Source organism: Hibiscus syriacus, unplaced genomic scaffold, assembly GCF_006381635.1.
Source record: "Hibiscus syriacus cultivar Baekdansim isolate YM2019G1 unplaced genomic scaffold, ASM638163v2 tig00013285_pilon, whole genome shotgun sequence".
Taxonomy (NCBI): Eukaryota; Viridiplantae; Streptophyta; class Magnoliopsida; order Malvales; family Malvaceae; genus Hibiscus; species Hibiscus syriacus.
Genome location: NW_024062299.1, coordinates 83,685 through 105,508, shown reverse-complemented (window position 1 = coordinate 105,508; position 21,824 = coordinate 83,685). Strand labels below are relative to the sequence as shown.

The 21,824-nt window shown below is 36.9% G+C and overlaps 1 pseudogene; it reads right to left on the bottom strand.

The window, feature by feature from the left end:
- Positions 1-12: 12 nt before the first annotated feature.
- LOC120205842 lies at positions 13-21,103 on the bottom strand (annotated as a pseudogene).
- Between the last annotated feature and the right edge of the window lie 721 nt (positions 21,104-21,824).

The window sequence follows — 21,824 nt, the reverse complement described above, 5'->3', positions numbered from 1 at the left end:
GATGGAATATATATATATGTGTTAGTTTGTACAAAATTTCAGGCAAGGGTCACTAAATATTTGACCTCTGACAGTAATTCCCATGGCCTGAGCAAAAAAATATGAATTTTCTTCTCTTTTGTTGTGTAAATGAAAATCAATCTTATGAACAAAGGAAAACAGAATGGGAGAGACGAACTCTGAGATTTCGATCATAAAATCACTTGAAGGAGGTCCCGTGTTGTCCATTCTCTTCGCCTGTATCCGACTGAGATTTGCCTGATGTGGCAGGAGAGGACCACTTATCTGGGATCATTAGAAAATACGTTGCCACTGCTTTCCGGAACCTTTTCTTGTATTGCATTGGTGATATTACTGTTGGTGATGCGTTCTTCGGTCCACCGAGGATGCCGGAAGCCTTCACCCAAGTTTCAAGATGCTTGTCCCAGGTATACTGCCTCATGTAATCGATGATTCCGACAACTAGCTCGTGCTTTTCTTCATCCACTCCAACTAGTAACGAGTAATCCATCACGTCGCTTGCCTGCAATGCTGAAAAGATAAAAGAAATAAGAAAACGGGATGTCTTCATCATCTAAACTAGAAATTCAGGAATGCAGATTGATCTCCAGGCCCAAAAACTTACCGCAAGAAAAGCAGTGTCATTCCAGATTGCTCTTTCCAACAGCCGCTTTGCTTTATTACTCACGAAAATTGGGGAAGTCCGCATTGATTCAATCAAGTTCTGATCTAGCAGAACCTTGGTGCTTCCACTAGATTGGGAAACATAACGAGATCTAGATCCTTTGAGATCATATTGCCGCGAGACAGTTCATCCAAACAGTACATTCTCCATAACCAGAACATCCATCTTTGCCTCTTTCCCACCTTTAAGAGACTTTACTGAAACCTTTCAACAGAAAGAAAAAATGATCACAGAATCCACAATTATCATCATACAACCGAGATAATTTTAAACTTGAAAGATGGATAATGTCAGGGTTATTCCAACTAGTTGACCAAAATTAGATTAATGGTTATCGTATGTAGCATTAGAGCATCTGAAGCCATAGGAACAAGCACCTGATAGATACCAAGAATCTTTGCCAGGCACGTCGGACTTCGAGAACTAATTGATTCAGACATGTACTTGAAATATCCAGGTGCCATTTTTATAAATGATTCCAACTCTGTCTTTGTGACTTGTTTAACAATAAACCGATCATCTGAGGTTTTCGCAAAGAAAACGTTGCTCTTGCCACCCTTCCACTTCCTGCAACGAGTCAAAGACCTTATATAATCAAGCTCTGATGGGCAACACATTCTCCTTAATGCTTCGAATCTCTTTGCATAATAGCATGTAACAGTAAATTTCACTTTATCAGACGATCCATCATCTCCAAAAGACACCTTTACATGCAAAGACTTTGTGGGGAAGAGTGGATCCATATTTGAGCTGCGAGATCCAGTTATGTCATCGGTTGGACCAAAACTTCTATGACAATCAAAGGTCATCTCGTTAAAAGAATATGACGATTGAATCAGTGATTCAAGGAACGATACTGATGCTGTTAAATCCCCACTTTCTTTAGGCCTATCACCATCATCGCTTACCTGGAAATGATATTCGGGTGAAGATAGAGCATATGATATCATACTTGTGGGTTCATCATCATAAACTGGAATAACCGTGTCATTAAAGCCGACCGGCAAAAGCAGTCTATCCCCGTCTTGCACTTCCAACTCTGTATATGATGAAACATAGATTGGATCATATTCAGTAAATGTATCAAGCTTTGAAGCATTGCTTAAAATGTTTTTGTTCAAGGAGCGGTAGAAGCTTAAGAAAGGCATTTTTAACCAGCTTACAGCGTCTTCTGTATTTTCAGAGCTTTTAGAGGACCATACCGGAGAAAGAGGATGAAAAACCTTCGGCTCAATCTTTTCTTCAGAGTGAGCTTCCAAATCTAAACACTTTGTTACTGCATTCGCAACAGCAATCTCAAAAGCAGCAGAATCAGAAAGAGAACACGAGATATTGTTTGGTACTACAGCTGCTTGCTGAATTTCGCCGGTCCAAGCAGCATCGAGGGTATCTGACAAATTTTCTATGACAGGAAACTGGCCTTCAGACAAGGCATGGCGAGCATTTGCCATAGGTTTCTCACATTCGAGTTGCTCATACATGCTCTGGGTATCAGAAAGAATACCATTGTCTTCAGATACCGCATTTGAAGTTGCACTCGTATCTAGTTCTTGATGTATCAAATCTGAGTGATTAGTGTTGCCATTTAATTCTCCTTGGTCAGAGCCCCTATCAAGCTTCGCATCCGCAAAAGCAAAGTCACAGCATTCACTGCCTTTTCCAAGTTCCAGCATATTGATGTCCTGGAGGTTATAATTTTCTAAATTGGTTGCAAAAACTAGGCGATGGTCCCACATATAAGATTGGAAAAGTAATTGCCGCCGCAACCGGTTAATTTCAAGAATGTCAATAGCAAGTTCCCCTTTTTTCACTTCCCTTTTCAAAGCCTTTTGCAATGATTCCTGAATCAAATCCAAGAACAATAAGAAACCAGACACTAAAAACAGCAATGAACATATTTGACATTTGCCAAAGTTCTATTCTTTAACAGAATTTTATTGATACATGCAAAGGGTAATCACAATGGAACACCACAAATTCGAACTTTTCAAAAACATTTTCTTATATAATTTCTCAGTCTCACCTGAAACTCCATTTTCTCCTTTTGTAACATTCCTTCAAGCTCAGCAATTTGATGTCTCAATTCAGGTGTTTTCGTGATGCTATGAGGTGCCCCAGCTGCAATGAATTTATCTGTAATTTTACTTAGAGAATTGTGTACTTCAGAAAACATATGCTCTGCCCGGTCGGCCACCTGTTTTCAATTACAAGATAAAATATATTATAACACTGCAGAGAGACCAATATCGGCTGCTTAAAAAACCAAAACCATTATCTGCACACCTTATCTGTCTCTGTATCCATTCCTGATTCTCGAAGTCAAAACTAACTTTTGAGGGTGGAAGGTAGACAGAATGGACGTCAATTGTAGCATACCGAAAGCAAGCAACCATTCTCCCCAATCTACAGATATTTAAACAATGAATAGTCAGTTCATTTGAATATTCACAAAGTCTATTGGTGCACTCATAGATATTCTAAGATTGATGTCATTGACTGAGGAGCTTGTATGGACAAAAAGGCCGATTTTAAATCAAACAAGTACGTAGCAATGAGTCGTCAAAAAAAAAGTACGTAGCAATGATTAATGACACAATGTAGTGAATTATAATTATAGGTCAAGAGCCTGCACAAAGATACAAAGATGTCTTTTAGCATATTTTGAATGAGGCAACTATTTGTACATATATGATATCTGGTAAATATACATGAAGATTATAGGAAACAGACCCGTAGAAACGAAGACAATCTCTATGTAAAGAATGACCACAGCTAGCAACCCGGCTTGCAGCTGCATGGTTTGAAAAACTAAGCTCCAAAAACTTCCCAAAAGATAAACCCCAATCAGCATCAGACATCACTATTCTCCGTGTGGTCAGAGGTAAGCCATTGGCCCTGGTACATCTCATACATCTGCGCCGCATCCAGATTTTTCCCAGTCTTTCACCAGATAAGAAATTTTCAGAGAGTTTCTTAACAGATATGGTGAGGATTCCTTGCTGATGACTATAACAGTGAATGTGTGCTTCCGAAGGTAAATCACATGAATGGCATCGGTAACTCTAAAAAATTAATGATCTCCATAGTTTCAAAAGAACATTTGGGGTTTGTACAATGAAATAAATAAATGCAAGGGAAAAAATATTTACCTGATCCAATATATCATCCCGTAAATACCGGCCCAAGGGTTTATCAAAGCTGCCATAATACTTGATTCGAAAGAGATGAGATTTTTCGCGGACACTCCCTTTCCACACGCATCGAGATGATAAAGAAACCCAAATGCTCTGGTTGTCTTTGGGTGATGGAGGAAATTCTTCTTTCAATGGTTTTGACTCCTTGGAACGGTTATTCAGGTTATTATTATCTTGTTGCTCGGAAGATAACTCTGAACCACCTGGCTGAATTTCAGATGATCCTTGAAAATTGTTCCAAAGAATATAATCGTGCAGGACTACTAAAATTGAGATCATTATTCAAGAAAGCTGACTCCCTTTCCTCAGCAAAAGCTTCTATCATTGAAGATACATTGGAATCCATATAATTTTTCTCGGAAAAGGCATCTGAAATAACTTTTTCAGAAGGAGACGATGAAAGGGCATTTAATTCTAAAGGGGGTGGACTTGAAGACAATAAGCTTGTATCATTAGGTAAAGTGTGAACATCGTTAGCTCTTTGGTGGTCCTGGGACATTTTATTGGCAGGAATGGTAAAACCAGGAAAGTTTGATATGGACCTTGCAATGCTCGATGGTTTATCCATAAGTGCCGCAGAATTCGGATTGTCCAAAGGCAATCCTGGCAGAGATGCTCCTTCATCAGCAAGAAACGATGTCTCCAGAGCCAAGTGATAAGCTGCAAAAATTCCATATTGGACCACATGCTTGACTTTCTTCAATTCATCTCCATTTGCCCCCCCTAAGTAATATCTGAAGCAAACATATACATGCAAGCACACAGTGTAGACTAATTCAATGATCCATTACTACAAATTTCATATAGATCAACACTGTTGAGAAAAGAAATATATCACCAAAAAAGTTCAGTGTAAATTTTAGTTTCATCTACTCCTATATTCTACTTACTATTGTTTTTGGTTAGTTTTCGATAAATTACCGTGCAACCCAAAGGCTTTGGGCAGCCCTCAAAATACATTAATGTCTTGGTCAATTTCTTCCCTCCTTGTTCAGCAGAACCAAGATCTTCGACGAACCGCTCAACATGAAACCTTTCACAGTAACCTATCTTCTGAGAAGAGAGATGATCAACCGAAGGGATTATTTGAGAGCCTGTGCAGCGTGCAATGCGTTCTAACAATGTCCTCTTGACATTGAGAACAAGTGATATATTCTTTTCAAGAAGATTATCCTGAACGAATCGAGAAACTGATTTCTCTACCAAAAGGATGTTGGTTTGCAGTGCAAGTATCTTTGCTACTGCCATCTTCAAATGGTCCATTTCCTGGTTAAAGAAAGATAAAAAAGATAAAAGGTAGGGGGGAAAAGCATAGAAGCTCATTGAAACAAAAGGCAATAATCCTAAACACACAGGAAAAAAAATAATTCGAAATACCTGCTGCAACAAAGTATCAAAACTTGAAAGTAGGTTAGAGACTCTCTGGTATTCAAGAGCTCCACCAAGGATCAACAACCGAGGTTTCTCTATTTTGGAAGCCATTCGTCGATGAGCAACATTTTTCTTGCAAACAACTCCTTTGACAATCATACTATAAAAACCATAGTGAAGTCAGAGAGAAAAAGAAAATGTTAATGTCCAACGCGGCAGTATAGTTGAATTGGCATGTTGGTATCATGCAGCAAATGGAAGTGATAAAACTGTGCAACTGATACTCTAATATCAACAATTTACTATTATGAAAACTTGCATTTCAAAAGAACAAAAGGGCATAATCAATTGTATAGAAAAAATTATCATCTTGCGTAGCAATTACCTCTCACACCGACATCCAGAAGCTATGCATTTCACTTTAACATATCCACCCGGATCCAACCCCCCCAGAGCTTCTGTCTGGCTTTAAAAGTGTAGCAGCCTCCCATGAAAGAGCAGTGATGATCTCCAACCAGCATTCTTTATCATTTTCATCACTCACAGGAAGGTTCTCGACCAGTAAAAGTTGAGATACCAAAGCCCTAAAATGTCCATCAACTGTATTCTTCACTGCTTTCTTTTGCTCCTTTTTTGACTTATCCTTAAACAGAGACTTCCCACTTCCAAAGCTGCTTGTGCGCAGATATGCCCGCTCTCCTGTAACACCACAATCTTCATCATCGTCATCAAACAAAGCGGCTTCCTTATCATCTTCTTCATCTTCGGGTTCAGGAGGGAGCCAGAGAAGTTTATTATCTTCAAAATCTATAGGATCAGCAGGATGCGAAGGAGATGATGCTTTGCATTCATCGTCAACTTCACGCTCAGCTTCCACCTTTGGAAGTGGTGGTAGTCCTTTCAGACCTGGAGAAGGGAAAGTGTAGGGTATAGTAGAACAGCTTAAACTTTTGAAGTCGGTATTTTCCACATTGGGATGGAATTTATGCAACTCATTATCATTGCTAATATTCTCAAATTCAAAAGGAGTATGAAAGCCGCTTTCTTGAGAGAAAAGCTTTGACCCAGAGAGAGCTCCATCCCTTGTCAGAACAAAAGTAATAAATCTTATAATTAAAAGAGAAAATCGCCTCAGTGACCAAAAAAAAGTTATAATATACGATTTTAACCAATTTTTTTTGGATTTGTCAAAATGACCAACAAAATCGCAACGCGAAATAAAAATCGCAACGCGATCCCCAGAATCGCAAATCAGTTTCCAAAATCGCAACGCGATTCTTGAAAATCGCAATGCGATAGTACAAATTCGCATTGCGATTTTCCAAAATCGCAACGCGAATATGAAAATATGGAAAATCGCAACGCGAACACATAAATCGCAACGCGTATCCGTAAATCGCAACGTGTATCCGTATATCGCAACGCGTATCCGTAAATCGCAATGCGTATCCGTATATCGCAACGCGTATCCGTAAATCGCAACGATAATCCGTAAATCGCAACGAGAATCTGTAAATCGCAACGATAATCCGTAAATCGCAACGAGAATCTGTAAATCGCAACGATAATCCGTAAATCGCAACGAGAATCTGTAAATCACAACACTGAAATTTTGGGTATATAACACTGAAATCATAAACTAAATCCCTAAATCGCAACTCATTTCATCTCCATCTATCACTCTCTCCGGCGACATCCGTTCCTATATCCAACGACATCCTTCCCAATCCGACAACAGGTTTTAGTTTCGCAACTCGTCTGTTTAGTAAATTAATTTACAACCATGAAATCATCTAATGTTGATCATGTTTGGATAGATTTGTGTTTTGGGGGGTCATGGGATAATGTTCATGGTGTTTTACAATATATGCCTTTACCCATGAATCTTCAACTAAAATTGTCTTTACAAAAGTTAACTTATGAAACTCTAATGATACGTGTTTCAAATAAATTGAATTTAGAGCCCCTAAGTGGATTTAGGCTATCTTATCAGAGAAATGGTAAAGTTTATTTGTTAACCGACAATGAAGATGTTGAACGATTCATTGCTTACATTAGTGTTTCACAAGATGATGTTACATTGTATGTTGTTGAACCTAGAAGTAGTATTGTTGGGTCAGTAGCGGGTAGTAATCAACTAAGCTTTTCTCAAAACCCACAACCTTTCTCTAATCCAAATCCCAATCAACTTTCAGCACCAAATTCCGGTTTTCGTATTGACCAGTTAGACGATGATGAGCCAACAGAAAAAATTGTGAGTACTAGTCAGTAGTCGAAATTTGGTCTTGGTCAATATCCGGACTTTGATATTGGTCAATACACGGATTTTGATGATGTTTCAGAAGAAGAAACAGACCCTGCGTGTAATGATTTTGATATTGGTCAATACCCGAATTTTGATGATGAAACAGCCGTTGCCGAAGAATGTATTGTTGATGATAATGAGGAGGAAGTTACGACTGTGAATGAACATGTTGAACATCCATTCTGTAATTCATATAATCCTGAAGAAGAAAAAAAGAAGAAAAAATCCCCGAAGAAAAGAAAATGCCACGGGCGTATAACTGGAATATGCCAGAATTACTTCAGATACCGGAAGAAGAGTTGGTAAAGAAAGCAGTTGATTGTTACACAAAAGTTATTCGTATCAAGAAAGATGATTGTTTTGATACAAAGGAAGACTTGAAGATAGCTTTGTATACGAAATGTGTGGAAGATGGCTATCAACTAAAAGTTAACAAATCAAGCAAAGATCGTTTCGAAACAAGGTGTATGATTGACAAAAACTGTATGTGGCGAATGATTGCAAAGAGAATAAAAGATTGCGAAATGTTTCAAGTTAGGACTTTTATTGATAAACATACATGTTCAAGAACCCAAGTTTTTCCTCACCATAGACAGGCAAACAAAAAGGTGTTGGGTGGTTTTCTGGCTGAGTTAATGTTTTTGAATGGCAGGGTATATCGGGGACATGAAATTATGACTGACATGAATGCTCGGTTCAAGATTAGTATATCATATTCTCAAGCTTGGAGAGCCAAATGTTATGCCTTGGAATTGTTGAGGGGGTCGCCAGAAGCATCGTTTGCCCAACTGCCGGCTTATTGTCACAATTTAAAGCTGAAAAATCCTGGGTCGGTAACTCATATCAAAACAGATAGAGATGGACGCTTTGAGTTGCTGTTTATCGCCATTGGTGCTACGGTTAGTAAATCAATATAATTTTGTTGACTCATTTTTGTTAGTTACATGCATTTCACATTTAAATGATTATATTTCTTGTGTATATTATTTTGTAGATTCGTTCGTTTATTACTTGCATGCGCCCAGTTATTATAGTTGACGGAGCACATTTGAAAGGTCGATACCTTGGAGTAAACTTATTAGTAGTAGCCATGGATGCTAACAATGGGATATTGCCAATAGCTTACGGGGTTGGCAAATCTGAAACCTCTGATTCATGGACATGGTTTATGGGGCATATTAGGGATTGCATAGGTCCTATTAGCAATCTGACAATCATATCCGATAGGGCAAACTCAATTGACAACGCTGTTAGAAGGTGTTTCCCAGATGCTTTTCATGGACTTTGTGGTGTTTATTTGTATAGAAATCTAAAATCAAGGTCTGCTGGTATAAAAAAGCACAAATGGACATACTGGAAGGCTGTAAAAGCTTATCGGGAAGTGGATTTCAATAAGCATATAAATTGTTTAAGACGTATTTTGCCTCAGTGTGCTCAAACACTAGAAGATGTTGGGTTTGAAAGATGGTCAAGAGTACATCAACTTGGAGCAAGATATGGTTTCATGACGTCTAATAGTGCAGAATCAATCAACGCTCTAAGTCGTCATTCCCGGAAATTACCCATTACTATGTTAATGGAGTTTTTTCGAGCCTCTATTCAACAGTGGTACTACAAGAAAATAAACCATGCAGGTATTATTTCTTTGAATTCGTAACTTATCATATTTATATTTTACTAAGTATTGTTTATTTAAATTTACAGGAACATTGGAACATCGTGTTACACCATGGACTGAAAAAAAGATAACGAAACGTGTTGTGAAGTCAACGTCATGGAGAGTTGAACCATGTTCAAACACTTTGTTTCAAGTACTGGATAATAACTTAAATGGGCTAGTCGATCTAAATGCAAGACGTGTAGTTGTATGAAATGGCAAACATCTGGTTATCCGTGTGGCCATGTTATAAAAGTTGCTCTTCATTTAAACCAAGATGATTCAAGCGCATACGCTATGGATTGCTACACTACAGAAGTTTATCGACAGACTTATGCCGAGATTGTCTACCCTATTCCACATCCTTCTGAGTGGGACATACCAGATGACTTACAAACAGTTTTGCCACCAGCCATGGATAGAAGGCTACCTGGCCGACCAAAAAGTCACGATCGTATACCGTCTAAGGGTGAAGAGAAGAAGAGATCGACATGTAGTCGGTGCAAGGAAAGTGGTCATACAAGGTTGACATGTGGATCACCAGTGCCATCAAAATCATCTTTTCCTCTACCAAAATATGGATCCTCATCAAATCACAATTGGCTTCACCTTTTGGGACTGTTAACTTAGGTGATTTTTAAATGCAAACGTTGTATTATGTGGATTTTATGTGTGAACTTTTAACATTTTCAGTTGAATTAATGACTCAGGCAAACCATTTTGACTTAACCAACTCTTGTTATTCAGTTGTTATCACTATTAGGCATGCATTTGACTATCGCAACACGGAAATTACAATCGCAACGAGAGAATCGCAATGCGAAATGAAAATCCCAACATGAAAATCGCAATGCGGAAATGAAAATCGCAATGCGAAATGAAAATCGCAATGCGAAATGAAAATCGCAACGAGAGAATCGCAATGCGAAATGAAAATCGCAATGCGAAATGAAAATCGCAACGAGAGAATCGCAATGCGAAATTAAAATCGCAATGCGAAATGAAAATCGCAACGAGAGAATCGCAATGCGAAATGAAAATCGCAATTGCGATTCTCCCGTTGCGATTTTCATTTCCGCATTGCGATTTTCATTTCGCATTGCGATTCTCTCGTTGCGATTTTCATTTCGCATTGCGATTTTCATTTCGCATTGCGATAGTCAATTTTGCCTTCAACATAATGCAGATTGAAATCAACAAAATCAACCATTACATTTCAATCAATTAAACAAGCACAAATAAGAATTATATTCGCATCAATTACACAAATCAACTTTTACAAATCATCTTTTACAAATCAATTAAACAATCAAAAAATAAGCAATAATTCTTATTTCCGATCATCTACTATTGAATCAACTTTTACAAATCAATTAAACAATCAAAAAACAATCAATTAAACTATTGAATCAACTTTTGCAGCCATACATCATTTTCACGCAGTTCACTTCTGAGATTAACCTGCAGAAACCAACATTTGCTCAAACAACACTTTCTACACATCTAAAACCTACAAACAGCAAATTATTGAATTCTAGGTACTTAACCAAACATTTTCAAACCAAAAGTATATAAACTTACCAATTGTTTATGGACATTTTTATAACGCGGATGCAGGTAGGCAGCGTCTCGTATATATCGATTTAGCCATAATGCCGAAACCACAAGCCTACTGCAGCTCTATCTCTATCGGTGGGAGGTAGATACTTGATGCTTCCCGTCGTCAAACGCTCCAACGCCAAGCATACGAGAGGACCACAATCTCCTCTGGCTCCGCTCGTTTGTTGTGGCGCGGTCTCGTCTCTAATAACTGTAATATTGAGCTTCTTTGGCTTCTTGTTTCCAGAACGAGTCCAATAATTGATCGCATCCAAGAATTTAGCCAAATGAGAGCTCCATCCCTTAATAACATCTCTTAAATCAGCCAATGATATGTAATTTATCATGCTGTCATACACTATTGTCTTAAGGGATGGGAGCTGAAGCTCGACGAGAATCCAATGTTTACATTCCAAAATAGGGATAAACACCTGCAATCATAAGTAATAATTCATTCATTTGCGCACTTATTTCATAAAACCTTTAAACTCAATCTAAAATAAATACTAACCTTATCGACCTCCCACCATGCAGGATAAAGTTTAGCTTGTCCATTGCCCAAATCAAATGATTCATCTCGTGCATTCTTCAAGTGAACGGCGTGAAAAGACGTCGGCATAATTGTATATCGTATATTTTTATTTTTCTTAAGTTTTCTTATTATTAGAAGACGTGTCACCCACGCATCGATATGCTGTTTTACAAAAAAAGACATATATTAGTGACTTACATAAATTTAAAAAAAAAAATTAATCAAATTGAAATATAAGAAAAATATAAGACTTACCCCCCATCGAAATAGCCATTGTCTTCGACCCCTAATAATACGCCCCACCAAGACCGATCAAGCATCAGATAACAAAGAAAAATATGTTTCAAACTGATACCCTGAAGTTAGTATTTGTCTTTGTTTTGTCTATTGGTTGAAGTAATGCAATCCATTCAAGTTTCAATTTGCAGAAGAAGAAATAGTTTACTTTCGCAACACGAAACTTAAAATCGCAACGCGAAACCAAAATCGCAACGCGAAATGAAAATCGCAACGAAAGAATCGCAATGCGAAATGAAAATCGCAACGAAAGAATCGCAACGCGAAATGAAAATCGCAATGCGATTTTGGTTTCGCGTTGCGATCTTGTCGTTGCGATTTTGGTTTCGCGTTGCGATTCTGTCGTTGCGATTTTCATTTCGCGTTGCAATTTTGGTTTCGCGTTGCGATTTTAAGTTTCGTGTTGCGAAAGTAAACTATTTCTTCTTCTGCAAATTGAAACTTGAATGGATTGCATTACTTCAACCAAAAGACAAAACAAAGACAAATACTATTTCACAGTGTTAAAGAATACACAGTTTAGCAGAATTGGCAGCAACCGAACAAATTTACTTTCAACCAAAAGATAAAACAAAGACAAATACTATTTCACAGTGTTAAAGAATACACAGTTTAGCAGAATTGGCAGCAACCGAACAAATTTACTTTCAACCAAAAGACAAAACAAAGACAAATACTATTTCACAGTGTTAAAGAATACACAGTTTAGCAGAATTGGCAGCAACCGAACAAATTTACTTTCAACCAAAAGACAAAACAAAGACAAATACTATTTCACAGTATTAAAGAATACACAGTTTAGCAGAATTGGCAGCAACCGAACAAATTTACTTTCAACCAAAAGACAAAACAAAGACAAATACTATTTCACAGTGTTAAAGAATACACAGTTTAGCAGAATTGGCAGCAACCGAATAAATTTACTAAGCAATCTAAGTGAAATGGCTAATCTAAGTGAAATTACGAGTAAATTTATCATTAAGTTAAATATGGAAAATCTTAAACTTACCTCGTTGCGTAGAGTATGAACCTCATTCTGCAACGATACTATCATCTCACGTAGAGCGGCAACCTCACCACGTAAAGTTGACACCTCCACACGCCATGCACCATCGTTATCGCGTAGAGTACGATCTCCTCACGCAAGGCATTGACCTCATCACGTAACTCCCTTGACTCATCCCGTTGAGGTGGAGGTGGAGAACAGGGAGATAGGAGTCGTGGCATCTTTGCCGGTCGCCTATCATGAGGTGATGGTGGAGAAGAGGCTCGATGATGTGACGGGATAGGTGATGGCTCTCGTTCTAGAGGTGTATAGTCGGGTCGATCGGGTGATGGCTCTAGGTGAGGTGATGGCTCTCGAATTGGAGGAAGTGGATGCTGCTCATCATCCGTGCCATCAAAAAAACTCTGACTAGCTTGCCACCAATCAGTGGCAAGCTCTTCCTCCGTGGGTGTCAGTCTTTGTAATGGAATGTTGGCCTCCTAAAATATAAAAACTCAACAAAGTTAAACGTCTACTATTAATAACTTGTTTATATATATGAAAGTATTTGTGTTAACTTACATTATTTATTGTCGCATATGGTATTAAGTCTTCCCAATCCAACAGAGTTTTCCTCTTCGAGGAAATAGCCCTGGGAATATCATTTGACGTTTTTATTGCATATATACGCATGCTGGGGAAAGCCTCGAATATCCAAATCTACTAACAATATAATAACAAAATTAGTAATTGTTAAATAATTAATTATAATTTAGAAACATTATATAGAAATTCTTACCTTAAAGGCCCAAACAAAGCCTGACAAAGTGTATTTGGACCCATCGCCCCGCAAACTTTTGCGGTCATCAAAGGCAGACGACAACTTAGTCCAGGTAGCTTTCCATATATACGAACCCCACGGAAACAGATTCCATGCATTCAGGTCCTCTACCAATATTATTAGCTCCCGATGAATAGTTGTCTGGCCTCTCTGCCTAAAAAGCCGGCATACACAAGTAGTAGAAGGCATACTCGGACAACATCGACGTCATCCATCCGAGTGAAACCAGCTTTCTTATTAAACAATTTCTTCAGGTCGTCGACATGTAGGTTCGGCTTCTCCATTGACTCATCCGGAAAAACCCGGGATAACCATGATGGGCGGGCGATATGACGAGTGTACCGGCCTACATCATCGTGTCCGAATCGTAGACCAGTGATTAAGCAGAACTCCTTCCGCCCAAAACAAGTATACGCTGGTGGAAAATGAAACCATATCTCTTCCTCACCACGTTGTATACTGTCGGGTAGATTTGATGTCATGGTCTGAAGCCACAAATGGGTCAAATTAGCATCTCCACCCGGATGCTGTACTCTCAGCCATGGCCCGAAGCAGGTTTCCTCAAACAATTGTCTTTGAGCAGGTGAAAGCTTCGAAGCAATTGTAGTGGCCAGGCTGACTTTATTTCTCAAGGTCAATTGAGCCGAAAAAAATTTCTACAAAAACAATAAACATACCAAGTTAGATATACCAAAAACTACACTGTGAAGATATACCAAAAACAATAAACATAAAAAGTAGTAGTTTATTCTTGAAACTAAAATTTGCAACACTGTTTTGTCTTTTGGTTGAAATGAAAATCGCAACGAGAGAATCGCAACGCGAAATGAAAATCGCAACTAGAGAATCGCAACGCGAAATGAAAATCGCAACGAGAGAATCACAACGCGAAATGAAAATCGCAATGCGATTTTGGTTTCGCGTTGCGATTCTCTCGTTGCGATTTTCATTTCGCGTTGCGATTCTCTCGTTGCGATTTTCATTTCTCTCGTTGCGACAGTCATCTCTCGTTGCGATTTTCATTTATCTCGTTGCGACTCTTCTGCAAATTGAAACTTGAATGGATTGCATTACTTCAACCAAAAGACAGAACAAAGACAAAGACAAATACTAACTTGAAAATCGCAACGAGAGAATAGCAACGCGAAATGAAAATCGCAACGACAGAATCGTAACGCGAAATGAAATCTAAGTGAAATGGTTAATCTATTATTGAAATGACCAGTAAACTTATCATCAGTTTCAATATGAAAAACCTACAATAATGCAAACATTTCAAAATAAAAATAATTAAAAAAACTAACACTCGGAGGTTGATTTTCCATTTCTGAATATTGTGAGGGATTTCTGACCGTGAATGGTTGTGAGGGATTTCGCCGGAGATGGGGACGGAAATCTTCGGAGATGGGGACGGATTTCTTCGCCGTAGAGAGTGAGAGATGGAGATGTGACTGAGTTGTGATTTTAGGTTTTAGGTTATGAGTTGCGATTACGGGATTTTGTCTTAATATTGGTTTTTGTAATTTGAAAATAAAAATACGCGTAGCGATTATAATGGCGCTTTAAATATCGCGTTGCGATTTACGGATACGCGTTGCGATTTTATGTATTATCGTTGCGATTTACGGATACGCGTTGCGATATACGGATACACGTTGCGATTTACGGATACGCGTTGCGATTTATGTGTTCGCGTTGCGATTTTCATATTCGCGTTGCGATTTTGGAAAATCGCAATGCGAATTTGTACTATCGCATTGCGATTTTCAAGAATCGCGTTGCGATTTTGGAAACTGATTTACGATTCTGGGGATCGCGTTGCGATTTTTATTTCGTGTTGCGATTTTGTTGGTCATTTTGGCAAATCCAAAAAAAAGTTGATTAAAATCGTATATTATAACTTTTTTTGGTCACTGAGGCGATTTTCTCTAATTAAAAAAAATATTTGCTTGGCTGGCAGCAATATTTATGAGCAAAGCTTTGAAACCAATTTGCCAAGTTGGATTTTAATTCAGTGTATCGATATCATCAAAACTTATAAAAATATTAATGAATAAATTTCATTGTTTTGTCAAAGTGAAGCGTGTAGACCACACTTACTAGAATATTTTATTAATAAAAAGAACGTGTAGGACACGTACTCGGCTTTAACAACCTTTCACTTAATAAATCCCAAGTTGATCATCTTCTACCTATAAAAGTAATTAATCAATTTCTAACAAATAAGTATATAAAATATAAGGAAATGTTTTTTCCTTAACTATCATTAAATTTAATTATTTTAAAATATAATCATAATCGAAATATATTCATGAAATACTATATATGATGTAATTTAAATTAAAATATATTAAACATAATATTTATAATAAATACAATATTTTTGTTATATTATATTTCTCGACTAGTTGAGACTTTTAGATGGATCTTTTTATTTATTGGAGTATTTAAGGAATTTATATCCTCTGGATCTAGGAATATTATAATCTATGACTATGAGTCAATTATAATACATGATACACGGATGATTTATCAGAACGAAATCTAATTATTTAATATATTTAGTCTGTTTGCTTACGAGTAGCCATAATAACTATATGTTTTATGTCTAACAGCTTCAGCTAGAATATTATAAATACTTCTCATTCACGATCTGAGAATAATATTATATTTAATTTTTTTTTCAGTCTTATATCACTTTTTATGTTTTTATTTTATACATGCAAAAATATCGACCAATAATCGAAAAGATAAATTAAAATGTAAAAATAAAAAATTATTTTATGTGTTAGAAAAATTTGAAAGATTGATCCAAATAATGCTGAAGTGTGTTGATCATAGAGAATTAAAACAAGTTGTGTGTGTTGGTGGGTGAACCCACTTGTTTCAACATAAACGAGAAACGGAAGATGGTTCTACAAGAAAATTATTAGCATGCCTCGACGAGAACAACGGAGAAGTTGATAACTCCGAAATTATAATTTTTAAAAAAATCCTAGTTTGATTGCTTTGATTGGCTTAAGCTAGATGGTAATAATTGAAAAATTAATTGATTAAATTAATAATTTCATTAATTTTAATACAAAATTAAAATTATTGTCAATTTTAATACAAATTTAAAATTATTGTCAATTTTAATAGAGAAAAACAAGTTTAATCGAATGATTATTTTGTAACTTTTAATAGTTGAAGGACTGAAGAAAACAATATCATATAATCGAGAGACCATTCGTAACTTTTAATAATCGAGATACTCAACAAAAATAATCTTATATCAAAAGACAATTTATATACTTTACTCTATATTTTTATTACAATTTATTATTTTAATATGTAGCATTACTTACTACTACAATGAAAGATTATACTTTATACAAAAAGGATTAAATTAATTATAATAAGAGATGAATTGATAGAGATAGAGGTGATTGTAGGCAGTTAATTTTTTAAAAAATATTTAAATTATCATATTATATTATATATATATATATATATTGTATAATAATGTATTTTCAGATAAAAAATTTATATGTTCATTACTTATTAATAATATTGTAAGTATATATCAATTTAAATTTAACTAAAATAAAATTTTTATCTGTTCATTTTTCAGATAAAAATCTTACAAAATTTATATTATTTTAAATTTAAATAATTTATTCCTTTTAATATTTTATCTTAATTCTGTGTTGACGACAACCAAGCCTAAATATTTTATAAACAAAGAAATCATTTTAATTAAATTATTCAAAATTATTCACATATATATAACTCTCCCATTTTCACTTATTGTAATTTTTTTATTTTAGGATTAAAGGTTACTTTTTTATTTTTTATAGAATATTTTTTTGGATAATTTGTTTTTTTTATTACCTAAAAGAAGGAACAATAACATGCTACAAGCAATACAAACTACCCAAACCCAATAAACACCCAACCCCTACTAGCAGCCTAAGTGACAACCCATTCCAAAAGGAGTTCAACCAAAAATAAACAAAGAAAGAAAGAAAAGCAACAAAATGCAAAGGAGGAAACAAGCTTCCCGTGGCATAGCCACCCTTAGAGCTGTATATACATTTGCAGATGAACAACCAGGTAGCCCACAACATTTTTCAGCAGTCACCAGCAAACTAGCCAATGCTCTATTCCAGACAAAGCTGAAAATTAACTCTGTCAGACTTGTTAATGATGCAACCATGTAACCTAGCACTAACAGACCTTCTAATACTTACAAAAATATCATCAATTGTCCGAGAACAGCCTCTAAAACGCCTGAAATTACGTTATTCCCATACAAAGTATAAAAGAGTAGCTTCAAAATACATACTAGCAAGGATTTACCCCTGAAGTTGGCTGCTGCCCAAGCCAATGTATCACTCCAGCACAGAACCATGTAGGGAATTCTACAGGCCTGCAGAACCTTACTCCAAATTCCTCTAACAAAAGCACAGTTATTGAAAAGGTGGTCTATGCCCTCTAGCCCAACATTACAGAGATCACAACATCCATCCAACTCCATTCCCATATTGATGAGCCTGTCCTTGGTTGGGATCCTATTCAAAACAGTCATCCAAGCAACAATTGATATTCTTGGAACATGTAAGGGGAACCAGATCAGATGTTCCCATCTTATCTTCTCACTCTTGTCCCTCAACTTCTCCCTCTTGTCCCTCAACTTCTCCCATACCCACTTGCTTTTAACCATGCTCCAGTCCACTACACTGCCAAATAAATCAGCAGCTTCATTCCTGAGCTTAAGAAGTTTTCTCAAGATCCAGCTAAGCTGAGGCTTGGGACTAACCTCCCAAAAAACAATCCCCTTCATAGCATATTCTTTGATCCAGGCCACCCAGAGTGACCCTGCATTTGTTAAAATGTTCCTGATCAGTAAGAAACAACACATTTTGTTCCAGCAGCCTAGTCTCTTTAAACCCAAACCACCCTCCGATTTTAACCAGCACATTTGCTGCCAGCTGACTCTAGCCCCCTAGCAAGAATGTCATCACCCTTCCAAAAGAATCTCATACAAAGCTGTCAAACCTATCTAATAACCTCATTAGGCAAAATCATATGTCTACACCAGTAATTAGAAATAGTGAAAAGGACAGATTAGATGAGTTGCAACCTACCACCATAGCTCAGCTTTAATTTAGACCACATATTCAGTTTTCTTTTGATCTTATCAATCAAAGGGATGCAGTTCTTGGCAACTAATTTCCTGGTGACTAAGGCACGCCAATGTACCTAACAGGGAACTTGCCCAACTTGAAACCAGTAACTGTCTGCACCCTGCTCAAGACATCATTATGCACCCCACAAGTAAACAGTTCTGATTTACCAGCATTCAGCTGCAGACCATACAGCTCATAGAATACCCCCAGGACCCCAACAACACCCAATATTGAGTTCTCATCACCATGACAGAAAATAAGTAAATCATCAGCGAAGCTAAGATGAGTGAGAGAAACACGTTTGCACTTGGGATGGAACCAGATTAAATCATCCCTAGCAGTAACATTAAGCAAATGAGACAACACATTTATAACTAATATAAAGAGATAAGGGGACAGTAGGTCACCCTGTCTTATTCCCCTTCTCCCTTTAAAGAACCCCACTAAACTCCCATTAAATGCCACAAAAAACCTTGCACCATTGATACAAGCCATAATCCAAGCTCTAAATACCTCATGAAGCCCCAAGGCAGCAAGAACTTTCATAAAAAAATCCCAACATATAGAGTCAAAAGCCTTCTTAAGGTCAATTTTAAGAGCACGTCTAGGGGAAAGTGATCTGCGAGAGTATCCCCTAACTATTTCTTGGGCTATCAGGGTATTATTTACTATGCTACGCCCCTTAATGAAAACAGACTGATTAGGCAAAATCATGTCTGGAAAGTAGCTAGCCAAACGATTTACAATGATTTCAGTAATGGTTTTATATACAACCGAGTAGCAAGAAATAGGGTAAAAATCCCTAGCCATACTTGCATTGGGAGTCTTAGGCACCAAGACAATGGATGTAGCATTAAAGGCATGCAGTAGGGAACCAGTCTGGAAAAACTTTCTAATGGCAGCTAAGAAATCCACTTGAACAATATCCCAGGCCACCTTGAAGAAATATGCGGTATACTCATCAGGCCCTCGGCTCTTCTCATTCCCTTGCTTGAACAGAGATGCTTTGATTTCCTTATTAGAAACCTTATTCACTAAGGAAGCATCAGCAGCACAAGGAAGTTCATACCCCAACATGCCCTTAAGAATATCCACATCACAGCTTTTAACACCAGTGTCTTCAATACCGAGCAACTCAGTATAAAATCTCACTATCTCAGCAGACATAGTCTCAAAAGTATCAAACCGAGAGCCATCCTCAGCATAAAGCAATCTGACAGTGTTCTTTTTTTCTTTCTCATCACAGCAGAGTGAAAGGATTTAGTATTTATATCACCCTCCTTAAGCCAATGAACTTTGGCTTTCTGCTTGTAGAAAGAAGCTTCAACCACATCAAGTTCATGAAGCTCTTTTTGAAGAATCTTCTCATCATCAATGTAGCAACCATCTTGTAAAAGATTTGAAAGATGCACTTGCTCAATCTGGTCTCTCTTGTCCTTTACCCTTTTGAAGATGTCCTCAAAGTGGCATTTGTTAAACTCCTTTAACCTCAGCTTGAGTCTTTTCAACTTAACAAATAGGCAGCACATGCAGTGCCAGATACTTCTATCTGCCAAGACTCTTTAACTGTATTCATGAAATCCCCATGTCTAGTCCAATAGTTGAAGAACTTGAAAGGTTTGGGCCTATCAGTATGATTTTCCTTACAGGGCAATGGTCTGATACCCCCCCTTGAGCTTTGAATTCAACAAAAGAACTTGGGAAATCCTCAAGCAACCGAGAGTTGATGAGAACTCTATCCACCTTACGGGCTAAGAAATTCCCTTTCTGCCTATTAGATCATGTGAATAAAGGCCCCCACAAAAGGGTGGTCAATAAGCACCAAAGAAGATAAATAATTCCTGAATGCCTCCATATCAGCAGTGTCATAGGGTCCTAACCTCTCAAAATTAGAACTTTCTACAGCATTAGCAATAATGTTGAAATAAACTCCTATTAGCCAAAATGACACCCCACCATACTTTCCACCTCATCCAACTACCTCCAGAGATGCAGCCTTGCAGCCCCATTGTTACTACCATAAACAACTGTTATGACACATCTATACCCACTAATCTCACCAACCATAGACAAGGATTGGTCTAAAGCTTTCAAAAGAGAGAAATTGAGACCTTTCCTCCAAAATATCCACAATCTACCATTTTCAGAATATTCATGATTTGAATAACTATCACAATCCGAAGAATAACAATCAATCACTCTACTCATATTAATAGTCCTCACCCTAGTCTCCATAAGGCAAATAATATCCATATTTAACTTGCCAAATCTCGAGAACACCTGCACTTGCTTCAGAGGGTTATTAAACCTCTGACATTCCAAAAACAAACAATCATTGAGCATGAATAACCTCCCCCCAACAGCTCCTATAGCAACTCCCATATACTCTTTCTTTTTTCTTTTCATTTCATTCAAAATGGCAACAACACCCATAGAAGTAACTCGGGGCTTCCTAGCACCTTCCATACCAATAGCTGCTAGTAGGACCTCAAAACGATTGAAGAAACCAACTAGCTATTTTTTATCTTTACCTTTCCCTTTAGCCTTCTTTTTCTGAGAAAAAGCTTGCAGGACAGGCAAATCCACTGCAGCAGGAGCAGGCAAAGAAATAAAACCTTCAGTAAAATCAACTGGGTTTCACTAATGGCCTTAACTTCTTCTTTAATATCGCAAAATCAGGGCTAGTGTCTAAAGTGAGAATTTTGAATGTTTTGTGATTAATTTAGAAATCAGTTAAAAGTTCAGGGACTTAAGTAAGGAAATTTTAAGGATGGATTAAATAGCATAAATGGATGAATTAAAGGGGTATTTTGGTCTTTTATGCTTAAAGGATATTTTTTCCCTTTAAATAAGGGTTAAAAATGTGGGTTTGGGAGAATTCTTGAAGCCTTCTTCTTACTCTCTTCTTCTCATTCCCGTAGCTCAAGTTTAAAAGGTAAGTTTGATTTTATTGTTGAATTCTTGGATTTATAAGTGGGTTTTGATTATTTGAGTGTTATATAAGCTTAAGGAAAAGCTTATATGAACTTAAATCATCAAGTAAAGAGAATAAGAAGAGAAATTCTATTATGGGTTTAGAAATGAACTTTTGATATAAAGAGGTTTTTAAAGTTGTAATGAAGAATTTGATTTGTCAGTAGTTTATTTAAGAGATATGAAATGTTAAAATTGGATTTAGAACATGGTG